The sequence below is a fragment of the Tyto alba genome, unplaced genomic scaffold, assembly GCF_018691265.1.
Source record: "Tyto alba isolate M040663 unplaced genomic scaffold, T.alba_DEE_v4.0 Super-Scaffold_22, whole genome shotgun sequence".
NCBI classification, from domain to species: domain Eukaryota; kingdom Metazoa; phylum Chordata; class Aves; order Strigiformes; family Tytonidae; genus Tyto; species Tyto alba.
The window spans coordinates 31,327,930-31,341,920 of NW_024881296.1; the positions used below are offsets into that span (position 1 = coordinate 31,327,930).

At 36.3% G+C, this 13,991-nt stretch overlaps 1 protein-coding gene across 25 annotated transcripts in view; it reads left to right on the plus strand.

Annotated features, from left to right (window-relative positions):
* Positions 1 to 13,991, plus strand: part of EPB41L2 (erythrocyte membrane protein band 4.1 like 2) — a 128,418-nt gene that overhangs the window by 16,866 nt on the left and 97,561 nt on the right. Inside the window, exon 1 of one of the 25 annotated variants that reach the window (XM_042795696.1) lies at positions 8,286 to 8,306. The exons of 23 other annotated variants lie outside the window; for them this stretch is intronic. The gene's annotated coding sequence lies outside the window, so the exon portion shown is untranslated. Of the gene's footprint in view, positions 1 to 8,285; positions 8,307 to 12,024; positions 12,127 to 13,991 lie in introns of those variants that run through there. One more of the 25 variants, XM_042795697.1, reaches the window with a different exon arrangement.

The following is a 13,991-nucleotide window of genomic DNA, read 5'->3' on the forward strand; positions in this document are numbered from 1 at the left end:
GGGTGCATTCAATCCCGATGTCCTTGTTGCCAACAAAGATGTTAAACAGCACTGGTCCCAATACTGACCCCTGAGGAATGCCACTTGTCACTGTTTTCCACTTGGACATCTAGCCATCGATTGCAATTCTCTTGAGTGCAACCATCAGGCCAGTTCATTACCCACTAAGTTGTCCATCTGTCAAGTCCACGTCTCCTATTTCAAGACAAGCGTGTGGTGTGGAACAGTGTCAAATGCTTGCACAAGTCCAAGTACAGGTTGCCCAGAGAAGTGTTATGTTTTAAAGTTTCCCTAGCTTGTGATTTGTAACTAACAGTTAAAAGTTACATGATTTTAGCTTCTAAAGCAAAGGCAAGAGATTTCTTCTGTTTTGTTTCATTTTGATCATTATTTATTTGTATGGATATGTCTCGAGGAGATTTCTGATCGGGCTTAAACTCTGTGAGGCACAGTAGTTAGACTTATGGCAATTATGTAAACCTTATGATTGGGAAACAGAAGTTAATGTTTCAAATTTCAGTTGAGAATTCTGGTTTATTTTAGCAGGCTTTTCCCCCTCTGAAATATTTTACCCTTTTGCCTACATTTTGCTTCAAAAGTGATTAACAATTCTGGTAGAACTGAGTATTTGTAGACTGCCTTTTGCTGTCAGGAAAATCTTGCTGCTATATAAACTCACTCTCTGTTTTGTTGACTTTTGTTCCAAAAACCTTGTCAACTGTTTTGCTATATCCTCTCTAAGGTTTTAAGTTCACTCAGCTGAATATATTTTATTTAGCAACTGAAATCTCTGACAGATTGTCATGAGTAAAAGGTCTTATTTCCTCCTTTTTTGCAAATAGGAAAAGATGTTAACTAGCAGAAGGATGTTGCAAGTTAGGGAAAATACAGTCATGATCGTTACCTTAGTAACACTTAAATTATTTGCTGGGCATCTTTCAGCATGTGGAGGAGTCTTCTTTGTCAGGCCTAAATAACAACTGCTGTTACTTCTTTGGAAGTCCTATTATTAAAGTAAGAATTTTCTTAAATACCTTAAGATTATGTTAAAACCCTGAGTCAAAAATAATTAATACCTCCTTCACATTTTTTGTTCAACAAGATCTTTTGAATTTATTGTTAGGCACCCTTAGTTTTTCCTTAATGAGGATGCTTTTGAAATCCTACTCTTGGTTTTTCTAGTATGTTACTAGTATCGCTCATATGTCATTATACTAAATTAATTAAAACATTGTCATGCTACAGTAATGAAGCAAACTGATCACTATAATGATGTTATTTGATTCCTGACCCTTATGTTTTGCTTTTCTACTTACTTTCTGTTGCCTTTTTAAGCATCAGAAGCTATCCATTAAGCTATATGTATCCTGTTATTTAATTAAAATCCCTTGATCTTAACCAAGGGCATGCTTTGACTCAAGTGCAAAACTCATGGTTCTTCACAGGTATTCCTTTACTGTTTTAGACCAGGAGAGAACCTACTAGTAGACCACACAGTAGAGTGGGCCCGACAACAACTGGGGCAATATTCACCAAATCAATCTAACCCTCGAACATGTTTTGAAGTGTTTAATGAGTAATGGGAGACAGAGACTCTGTGTTTGATTCCAGAACTTGTCCTGGTGGTTGTCATCTGAGTTGTTAAGAAAATACAGAATATGCTTCATCAAATGAAGCTGAGTATTCCAGTCAGAGAATTAACTGAGCTTCTTTTAAATGTGGAACCTGTACTGTTTCTTGTTCTCTTACCTTAAGCACGTGGGAAAGAAGATAGTTTCTAAGCAAAGAAAAAAGGAAATTGTCTCATTTATTAAATCCTTTTCCTATCAGGAAGTATGCATCAGGATTATATACTTGGCAAGCAGGAATACATGTTTTGGCACATATTTCTGTCTTTGTAACTTTAACAGCCTGCCAGCATTGCAGGCAACACTAGCAGCAGTCTGTGTTCCAGACAGTTTTGATTATAAATCCCAGTGCCTAGAGCAGGGGAGAAAGCTCCATGGGGATGGGTACTACTTGGTTTCCTTGGCTTCTTTTCATTTCCTGGTGCACTGGGGAAAGAGAGGGTAAGGGATAGCTGGAGAAGTCAAGAAGTTGGTCAAGCTGGTGGTAACCCTCTCTGCATCCTAGTTAAATATCCTGTGAGTATGACCTAAATTTGAGGACGTTCCAGGCTTGTTGTGATGGAACCAATGGTCTGCAAGCTAATTGCATCTGAAAGTTCTTCTATAAACCATTGTTTGAGTGCACCAACCCCCAGAATTACAAATGGCATTGCCCACACAGACATTCCAGAAATTTTGTATGTAGTTTTTCTTGCTTATCAAATGCAAAGTTGATTGTTATTTCCAATTTTTAAGAGTATGGCTAAATCTTCTGGAAAGTTTCTCTGAGGCCAAGCACAGTGTTGTGAACTTTAGTCCTGTCAGTGATCAGATCTGTATTGATAACTGTGCCATTTGACATGACAGCAGCTACCCCGTTTGCACAAGAACCGGGGCAAAACCAGTTGAGCATAGTTATGTTTTCTGTTAAGTCCTTGTGTGATAGTGATGACCATGCTATTAAAATAGCTTAGATACTTTAAATGAAGTAAAACTTCTGAAGTGTGAAGAGGAACAAATTAAGAGAGTAGATACACTTGTATGGGAAAGATTGAGTGAAAGACTGGATGTCCAGTATCCTTTGGTTTTGAGGAAGAGTTTAGGACCTTTTTTAATGCATGGGTTTTGGTATTTTTTGAAACTACAAATCTTTAATACAAGTACATTAATAAGACTTAATAAGGTATGTAAAGTGTTATGCTAGCACAGTTTGAGTATTTTATGTAAACTTATTCTTCTAAATCATTTGAATAAAATATAGTTCTGAAATTTTATGGGAACATTCCATCTACAAATACATTTTATCATCATTCTGTGGAATGAATATGAAGAATACCAAATCATGGAATTGCATATATCTTTCCAACTTACGCCTTCAAAGAAATTTTATTATATTTAAAAGTTGCTTTAAAATGTGTAGAGTTTACATCTTAAAATCTATTTGCCCTTTAATGTTAAAGTTAATTCTTTGGGGGACTGGAGACAAATGTGTAAGGAATACTTTTTAATAACTTGTTTGACTGTAAACTGCTTTTATGGAACATTCTGGTTTGGGTTAAAATATGGCAATTTTTTTGTCTTTAAGAGATTTTTAAAACCAGTAAGTTTTCTCAAATACTGAGGAGTTATTTAGGTTTTGAATAGAATCTTAACGTAAGATGGAAACCTATCTACTGACATTCGTTTTAACTTCATATAAGCTATGTATTGTATATTTTTGTTGCATGTGAACTTCCTGTCTACGTATTTGGTTGTGTGAAATGTCTGACAATAACAAATTGTTGGTTTTCTTACACATATATGTTAGTCTGTGGTTTGATCTCAAATGTAACTTTTTAAGTCTTCAACAAGGCAAGCTGAAGCTACAAAGAGTGAAAACTTTAATTACTGTGCATATAGAAGCTACTCTTCATAATTCAGGGGAATTGGATTAACACAAGAATGTTGGGTTTGGGGTTTGTTTTTTTTTTTTTTTTGTTGCTGTTTCATTGTTGGTTTGTTTTGTTTTGTTTTTTTCCCAAGAGATCACTGAAGTGCTGCCAATAAAAGGACTGTTGAAGTAACTGCAGTCTCCCATAATTTCAATTATATCTGCCACATGCAGTGTTACGTATCTTATTAGAATCAAGGTATCGAATGCAACTTCGTCATGAAGATAAAGGAGGGCTGTTCTTTTATCTAGTGTGAAAACTGAAAATTGAGTTCATATTATCACTAATGTGTCTCTGCTGTTTCCTAGAGATATCCGTAAGACTAGATTTCTCTGTACAGAGATCCAGAAAGTGGCTTCCCAAACCCAGTACCACAGCATGTAAAGCTTGATCTCTACCTCTAGATATCTCTCTTAAGTCAAGGATCCTGAATCTCATTCCTAAGTTCTTGGTATTTCACAAGATATTGTAGCCATAGGCAAGAAAGAAATACATTGCTATTACTATTTGCCTTAATCATATCATATTGTTCATTCATCACATTGGTATTATTTAGTAGAAAAAGGTTATTGTTGATTTTTTTAGATTAAGTCTCTGTTGTCTTTATAGCATAAAAAACAGTAAGGTTTGATTACTTATTATAATTCCTCTGGCAGCAGTTTTCCTTTAAGAAACCTTTTCCACTGTACACGCCTTCTGTATCCCCCCTTTCCCTTACCATACAAGACACTGCTCCTCCAGCTTTCTCCACACATCTTAGGAAGACAGAGACACTGTCCCTTATTTATTTTAGTTAGATGTTTAGGTGGCTTTTCATCTGGGGAGACAATTGTAATGAATCATTGTAGCCTTACTAGATGGTACCTAACATCCTTGTCCCAGGTATGGAACTGCTGTTCATTCAGTTTCTTAAAATTTAAGTTGGTTGGGAACAGGCACACGTGATGTGCACTGCAATGAAAAGTTGAATGAAAGAGCATTGTAGTTTTTTTTTTTTTTTTCCAGCATATCAGGTGGTGGAAGATTTAACTGAGTGGATATCATAGTTTAAAAGATGATGCTATCTTACCTACCAGTGCAATCATAAACCTGTTTGGTATTCCTGAATGCAAGTATCAATGCTTCTTACTTTAAAACACAAAAGTAACTTTTTGAAATTGCTATTGAAAATACTTTATGCCTGTGGCATAATTCTGATTTAACTGCAAAGCTCTTAATGACTGACAGGTTGTGGAGAATAGTTCTTAAACACTTAAGAATGAGCCTCTGGCTCAGAAGTGCTGGCAAGCTGCAGGTATCAAGAGCGGTATTGAAGGCAAAATGCAGATGTCATACAATAGCTTTTAAAATATATATAGCCTGAATCTGTATAAAATGCAGGTAGCTGATGGCAGCAGTTCAGTTAAGTGTAGCTGTAAACAGGGACAGCTGTAAAGGGATGAAGAATTTATAGTATAGCTTTGTAGAATAATTGCAAGCTTAATGCAGAAGAATGTTTCCTGAGGCACTTGTGGAGGTTAAGGTGAAATAATTCACAGTTAATTTATCTGTAGCTGGAAACAAACTAATTTCTTTTTGTTTTGTTTCAGTAGTAGTATTAGCCTGAATTCTTCCTCTATCTACCCTGACCCCCCAAAAAATGAAGTTCAACTGAAATGCTTTATTTAAATTAAACCTCTGTGAGAGCTGATAGGAATGTATACAAAAAATTGCCAAACAGCTGCTTTTTTTTTTTTTTAACTAAAAGTTAATGTTGGGGGCAAAATTAGTAGTTTTAGTATTTTTAGAAGGAGAAGGTACAGACCAAGCTTGCTTTTGTTACAAGGTTTGCTTAACTGTCTTTTGTCACACAGTTGATATGTAGGATGGGGGGGCTGGTAAGAGCAGCAAGACCAAAGGATGAGATTCTCTGGGTGGAGACTCTGTGCTTTGCCTTCTTTGGCACATGGTGCTTGAATGGCTCAGGGTGCTGACACTGAGCAGAGTCTGCAACCCACTCCTGCCTGTGCATCTTGCCCCATCCTGTACTGGCATTTGTTATGGTAACTGATGGTAAGAAAGATAACAGCATGTCTTTGCAGTAGCTCTCTGTTGTGAGAGGCAGACACAAGCTAGAATGGAGCTTGATTCTTTCAGTAACTTAGATCTGCTTCTGTTCTTCTAGTTGAAACTGGGCAGATTTCTGGGAAGCTGACAAAGGTTGGCAGTTCGGACAGAGAGGAACCAGGAGCACAGTGAGGGCAGCAGGTCTGGAGTCACTGTGCAGTGAGGCTGGGGAGATCACTGGGGCTCCTAAACTATGGGAAGAAGGATGGAAGTGGAAGCTAGTGCTGTTGCTGCAGCAAAAAAATGAACTGGACAAAGTCTTGTCAGGACCACTGAGAAACCTTGAATTTGCTCTACTCTGTCCCTAAACTTTAAAATTAATCAAAGCATTAATAGTCTTAGTCATGTGACTGTTACCTTTTAACAGAATAGACAAATCTTGAAAAACTAAGTATCAGCTATATTTAAAAGTGTCCTTGTGATTTGCTTTGGAAAATGCATTCATAATAAGTGATATCATGCATCTCCTCCAATAGCTTTGCTTTTCTTTAAAATAAGTTTCTTTTAAATTTTTTGGCTTAGGTAGATGCTAGAAATAGGATAAAAAGTTGAAGGAATTTTGAAAAGCTTTAGTGTTTCAATAACGTGTACAAAACTTAAAGCTAAGGTAATTTGAGAAATGTGGTGTTTGACCTGTGATACTGTTGGAATCGGATGAACTAGCCAAACCAGTAAATCCACTGTGTAGAAAACTGTATTCTGGAAAAAGACCTCATTCAATAAATACTTTATAAATCAAATAAATATGTTAACTAGCATGAAGGTCTTTAGTTTCTTGAAAAAAAGTAAATGCAGAATAACTAGTTCAATACTGGAATAAACATCATTGCATCATGAAAATAGAAAGCTTTTTACCACTAAAAATTTCACTTGTCAAGTTTGCTTCTTCCAAATATTTCTGGAGGTACTAAATGCTCATCTTTTAACAGTTTTCTACTTGTTCTACAGTGCAACCATTTGAAAAGACTTTATCATTAGTATCTGTAATGTGTGACACATTATTTGGATGTCAGTCTTAAGGTTGACCTGATAGTGGGTTCTGAAATGATCAAATACATCCACTGTAACTTTTAATGCACATAGTGCCATAGGAAGATATTTCTGTATTTCAGCAATATAGTATATCTCAAACTGGAACTGATTATTTATTTAAAATTACAAAGGTAGAATCAGGTTAGAGATAATGAAAATTCAGTCATTGCAAAATCAGGTGCTATGTGTTCCAGGATAAAATAAATTTTCCTTGAAAATTTTATTTGTGTGGAGTAATTTTCTCATTGTCCTGTGAAGCCCGATGCAAACAGTTGCGTTGTGTGAGTCTATTAGAATTTTGAAAAGTAGATTAGGAGAATCTGTTGTTTTCAGTATGAGTCTAGTCACTTTCTTCTTTTTTTCCTTATAGTAATTATTCATTTAATTACTTATTTTTATTATCCTTAATTATTTATTAAGGATAATAAAAAATCCAGAAATACCCATCATTTTAAGTAGACATTGAAACATCTGGTTTAACAGTCAGTAGGAAATGCAGTTGTTCGTGGTTTTCTGGGGCCATCCTAATGTAGCACTGCTGTTGAAGCAACAGTAAACTTCTGTGCCCTGTGAGTTCACACCAAAATTTTTGTCTGGATGAGAATCCAGGAGTCGCACATCCTTTCTCCAGAGGAGGGAAGCATCAGCAGTAGTTAATGGGTGGGAGTGCTCAGTGATTGGATCCACGTGGACCCACTGTGCCATTGCTGAGTCTCAGGATGATGCTGTGTTGTCCTTGTGACTAGTGGGGATTCAGGTGACCACCACGTTTGCCACTGTGATAGCGTGATACTGACAATTAACTCATAAGGGGGTGTCACTTCTAGGCTGCCAGAGGCTACATTTGCTGCAGTTGTGGACTGGCTGGGACAGTGTTGTTGCTCAAAGGGTAAAGTGGAGTTAATTAGTTAGGCTTTTATAAGTCTTATATAAATACGTTTGTCTTATGCTGAAGTCCACAGAGACATTTCTGAAAAACAGTATTACATTTCAGATTTAATTCTGAAATTCAAGACTTCTACAGAAGTAACTGGCAGTTTCTGGGAGTTTACAGATAATCTATATTAAATACCTGTATAAGGTGTATATAGTGAGTTACAGAGTCTTGGCTGCATCAGTGCTTTCTGATAGGAAACAACTTGTAGATCAAAGTGGTAGCCCGGGCACACAGTTAAAAAGTTAACAAACAAACAACTAAAACCCACACTTTTTTGAGAGAAGCCTGATGGCCTAATTTTGTGGATGAAATTGCTGGGGTGGATTTTTGAGTTGCTTTGTCTTGTTGAAAATTTACATCTATTAACTGATAAGTGGCAGAATTACATTTTCAATGCATGAGTCCCAAACATGAGTGTTTCCAAATTAGAGATTCAAACCGTGGCAAAAGACTTGGTGTATTTGCTGGTGTTTGCTTATTGAAGTGCTGGTGTGTCTGACCTAATTGGGTAGTAAATTCCATCTTTTGTTTGCAGCCTTTTTCTGAGTGCTTGGCAGACTTTAAAACCGAACGCTGCATGAAAAATTGCTTCTCATAGACTCCTTTGGAAATTTCAACAACAGTAACCTTTGAAGACTGGAAAGGTTTCCTGTAAAGTATTGGCTTGCATTAAAGTTACTTCAGTTCCTTCAGGTAGTTGTGGTGCTGCTCTGTTGCTTTATGGTTTTGAACACCTAGAAGTTGAATGGTGTGGTGATTTGTAGCTTAGTGAGAAAGTAAGGAATTTTTCTATATTAGTATTTTTTGCTTATAAAGAAATAACTCAAAGTATATAATTTGCAGTTAACTATAAAAAGTCATACTTAATTATACAAAAGTCATACTTAATTATACCAAACACTTCTAGAGGTTAAATTAAATTTCTTTAAATGAGGGAATAGGCATGATCTCCCGATACCGGTTTTGATGTGTATGTACACTTTCTTAGACATCTCTGATACACTGGATTTCTTATGGAAGTCACTTACTAATTTTCCTTGTGAAAGCAGTTGCATTCAAAACAGGTTTTCTTCTAGCAGCCAAAAATTCACTTCAAGACAAAAAATACCGAGGCGGCTGCCTAGTATGTTGATTCTGTTAATTAACTGGAGTGCATTGTATTAAGTGATTTGAGTGTCTGTGTGGAGGATTAATTATACTCTGACTCATAGTCAAATCTTACTGCAATAAAAAATAAACTTCCTCTGATTTGTCTGGGAATCTTTACTGGCAGAGTTAGAGAAATACCTAATCTCAGTATATTGTGAGAATTGCATTGCTGTTTTGGTCAGGTACATTGCAGAACACAGCATAATACAAATCAGAGGGTGTTCCAAATTGTCAGCATCTGCAGTTCTTCTGCAGTTTTTCTCCAGACAAATATGTGGGGATTTGGCAGAATGTACAGTGATATCTGCCATGTCTCCCACATAGGTTACCCTGTAGCATCATACTACTGCCAAAAGGATGGGTGGGTGAGGCTTCTGTAGTTTACCAAGGACCCTCAATGACAGTGCTCAGTGTGATGCTTCTTTAGTTGGGTTTCTTTTAAGCTTGGTGGTAGACCACTTGTAGATTTATCTGCATATCCTGACTAAAAATGTCAACACTGGAAATTACTTTTTTTAACCACTATATTTTTAATTCTGTGGTCTTTTTAAATTAAAGAGATGAGAGAACTTAAAGGAGCACGGTATTGTGCAGGTGTTCTGCATATGGCACCAAAAAAGGCAGCAATCAGTGAGTTTATGTGAAATTTTATTATTTCAACAATTATAATTTGAAAATTCTTATAAAGCTTTAGCATTTATAATAACTGAATTATTTTTCTGACCAGTCTTTATTATAATAGAAATTTGTATGGCATCTCATGTAGGAGGGTATTCCCTGAGGAATTCTTGGCTGGTTGAGAGAAGACTAGTATATATACATGTCTGTGCAAACGTTAAAAAAAAAAAAAAGTGTTTATGCACGTGTTTCTTGTGTGTGTAGCTTCTGTGAAACTGCTCAGTCTGCTTGTAACTACTAATACATAATGATGAATCTTGGATTAGCAATGTCTGGATCTCTTAGTGCTAGTACTGGCACTACTTGCATGACTTCATTATCCTGACTGTGTGAGAGTAGGGCTTGTTAAATATGTGCAGGTGTATTGGTCTGACTGCTATTTTGTACCTTCTGATAACTGCACAGCCTGCTAGCTCTCAAGCCTTAGTGTACCTTCTGCAGCAACAAACTACTCCTGTGCTTCCAGTGGCAGCTAGCTATACTGCTGGTCTCTCAGCATCAACGTCTATGCTGCTTATATCAGATGTCCTGTCAGCTACTATGATATTAAGATGACATTTTCTTCTACGAGCTCCTGATTGGAATGAGATATTATAACTGTAATTTAATATTAAAATTTGACATTGTAATTAGTCTACTGTCTGTCTGAGCATGTGTTGAAGTAAACACTAGAAGTATTGCTTGAAGGCTTTCCTTTTTCTCCTGTGAAAATAGAATGAAAGACAGTGAGACACTTAGATTTAGCCTGTGGATAATCAGAGGAAAGCAACTTGTTTGTTCACAAACTTTCCAGCAGCTCTGTAATGGATCTCTCGTGGCTGATACATGTGACTATGTTGCTTGTAAATTGATCATGCTTGAGTGCACTGATGATAAAATAAATGAGTAGATTATTTTTCACAATAGGCTGTTATGACTGACAGTGATTAAATTATGAGAGACTGCAGAACACATTCTTTGAGTGGCTATGAAGAGTTGTCTGTTCAGAGCAGGAGAGAAAGTACATTGCATTTTTGTATTACTGTTCTGAAAAAGTAAAGTGGTGCATGAAAGAGCAAAATGGTTCATAAAGGAGATGATGAGCATTATGACAGCAGTGTAAGTTGAACAAAGTCCTAGTTTCAGTTTTGGTGAGTGTTAGGATGTTTGAATTGTTAGCTATTAAAGATTTGGAATAGGTCCCCTGGGTCACCAAGAATTGAAAGTAAACACATCACCTGTTTCAAGACCTTTGCAAGTGCTATTGAAAGATTGGCTGGGTTTGTTCATCTTACTACTTCTAAGGGAAAGTGGCCCCAAAATCTCATTCATTTGTTGTATGAAAAAATACTTAACATATTTAATACAGTTAGTCAAGAAATTTATACCCATTCATTTTTCCATCAGAATTTCTCAATTAAATTGTTTACAATATCTTTCCACTGTAGTGTTACTGTATAGTTTAGGTTTTCTTATCCAGTGGTAGGGAAACTCAGAAGGCTGTTGTAGCTTTTGCATTACAACAAATGAATGTAAGGTGTGTGCTTATAACATGCTTTTCTTTCATGGTAATACTGTTCTTATACAGAAGTAATGATACAGAATATTCTGTAAGTCAAACCTGTTTAGAGACTTCATTAAGAATTAACATTAGTCACCTTAAACTACTTGAGCTATTATTTTTTTCTCTTCTTTGCATAAATAGAATTTGTATTTTATTTCGCATACTACAATATATAATCTGCTAATTAATACTGATTGTTGTGGTGGTGACTAGAGGAAAAATAGCATGACAGTTACCAGTCATCCTTTATAGGTTTTTATTCTCTTTTCCCATGAAACTTAGGGAAACATGGAATTCTTCACAAAGTGGGAAAATACTGTAGTCTGTTAGTACAGAGTATTACATGAGCAAGGGAATAAGCTGATTGATACGGTGTACCTAGAATAATATCACTGATACAGATGTGACTTAGTTTATCTTCTCAGTAAGCATTTGTAAATCTTCTACTACTATGCTTATATTTTTAACCTAGAAGTTGGGGAGAAACAGAACACTGCTTGTATGCATTTCTATGCAAAAAATGCTTCAGGTATTGACTAAAGCATGAGAAGGACTCTTCATGGGGAATCACTTTTCCAGTGTATTTTCTGTCAGAGTGAATTAGCACGTGTTATGTACAGCTCACTTTCTAACAGGTCTTTATTTGCTAGTTTGTAGATGCTGTTTAAGTGTCAGGCATAATGTGTTCAGTGACCTTCATATATTACTTTCATGTGCTGGATCTCATGCAGACGGACACAAGATGTCCCTCTTAAAATGGCTGTTCCAATTTACGGGTATATATTCAGTTAAGACTTAACCAAATGATGTGGGTTGTGAAAGTACACAATACTAAACAAGAATGCTGGTTGCTGCTGGAGGTGAGCCTGCTAGGTCTGGCACAGCACTCCACATGCTGCCTTGTTCTGTGTGTCAGCCTCCATCCCCTCCTGACGCCTGACCTTTCAGCTCCTGCAGAAAAAAATGACGACTCGAGAGGTGGGCTGTGCTGCCCAGCACCTGCCTTTCCCCTTTCTCATGTTCCTTAGAAGCAGTGTGTGTGTGACTCTCTAGCCAAGTGCTGGAGCAGAGCTCTGCTGTGTGGTGAGGGGCTGCCAACCTTGGCGGGGGTTGTGCTGGAGTCACTATATCCCAAGTATTAAGGTGAGTAATGGAGGAAAGGAGTATAGTAAGGAGAAAGGAACACTCAACTGACTTTTTAGTCTAAAATGTTTAATGTTATTGATAGATCTGGTGATTTCGAAATATAATTTGATACAACTGGGGAAAGATTTAATTTGTCTTGCACTTTGCTAGTAAACAAGGACTAACCCATGTGGGCTTCTGCACTGTGCAGAGCACTAAACAGCTAGGTGGTTGATTCACAGGGTTAAGGAATATAGTTGTGTAAGGAGAAAGAAGTTTTCCAGTGGCCAAGTCTACACTCTTTTTGGATGTTTTTAAAACGTGTTTATTGTACAGTCAAAAATGTGACTGTAGCTGCTATTGATGTAACTAAGTGAATTGGTTGAAAACCCCAAAATGCTGCAACTTAGGTTATCGACCCCAAACTGTAATGGTTGCATCTGAGTTTTATAGTTCTTCCTTTATAACCGTTGATAGTTGCTGAAGTAGTTTGGGTGTATACCAGTGTGTACTTGCTGTTTTGAGACACTGGAGAAAGGCAGCTATGAGAACATACATTTTCTAGAGAGACATGATTTTAAAAAGGGAAATTTTGGATAAGAAATCAGTGTGTTTAACTTACTTTCAGCAGTACAATTTTTTGAGATACGGTTGATCAACAAAAAAGTATGTCGAGTATTGATGCTGTTAAATATGTACCAATCCAAATATAAAGTCACGTGCTGATGCAGGTGTTCAGAACAGTGCTATGAATTGTGATGTAGCATATTATGTCTTAAGCTGTATGCAGTGTTTTTTGGGAACTAAATGCTGCCTCCTAACTATTGGCATGAATATAGACATTTTGGCACAAAATTTAAATTCGGAAAAGGGATAGCTCAAACATATGCTAGATACATCTATACTAATAAACTAACCCATGTCAAGCTTCTACGAAGCCTGGTAGAATCTATAATACCTCTTCTTACCCTTCAAAATAGGGTGACGGATAGCTAGAGCCGTGAAGGACCGGTGGAATTATCTGATGGGTGTACAGGAGACTAAGGAGTAGGAGTGGGGAAAACACCTTTCTGTTTTGTATGCTGTAAGTGACATATATTGAAACACTATTAGCATTTTCAGTGTTGACAATTTTTAAAACCATGCTGAAAAGTAGAGAGAAGAAAATGAATTTTAAAGCTCTTACATAGCGATTTAGGCATTTTGACCCACTGAGTTTATCAAAACTAGTTTACCAACAAGAGATTGAGGTGAGATGATTTAATATATAAGTATATTAATAGGGGAAAAACAGTGAGGACCTATGGGCTGCCTAATTCCTGAAAAGGAATGTTGTCTTCAGAGTCTAGTTAGAAGCTGAGCCTGATGGACCTAAATTAAAAAGCCGGTCACTATTTCTTACCAAGCATGATCAGTTTTGAAATTGAATTTGAGGATAGCAATGCATTGTCTATATACAAAGTCTCTAATCAAATTGGGTATCTTTGCAAAATTTTTATCTCACTGATGTAGTTTAGAGTTCTATGCAGTGTTTTGAAAATAAATTTCAACTTCATTTTAAATAGTATGATGTATTAATCATGAATAAAAAGTAATTGTTACTCAACATCATGAAGTAAAGAGTAAAAACAAGTATATATTAAAGTAAATAATAACTTGAATGTGTGGGTAGTTGTTTATCACAACAGCAATGCCAAATGTAGTATTAGTGTTGCATTCAGGTGAAATAAATTCATTTTAACAACTACTGAACAGAAAGAAAAGTTTGTTTATTGAGAAAAATAATGAAAAATCTCTGTGCAGGCATATGCACACAGTTTGATAGTGTATTACTGCCAACCAATTGAAATCAGGGGATGTATTCTTTTAAGGTAGTTTTATCT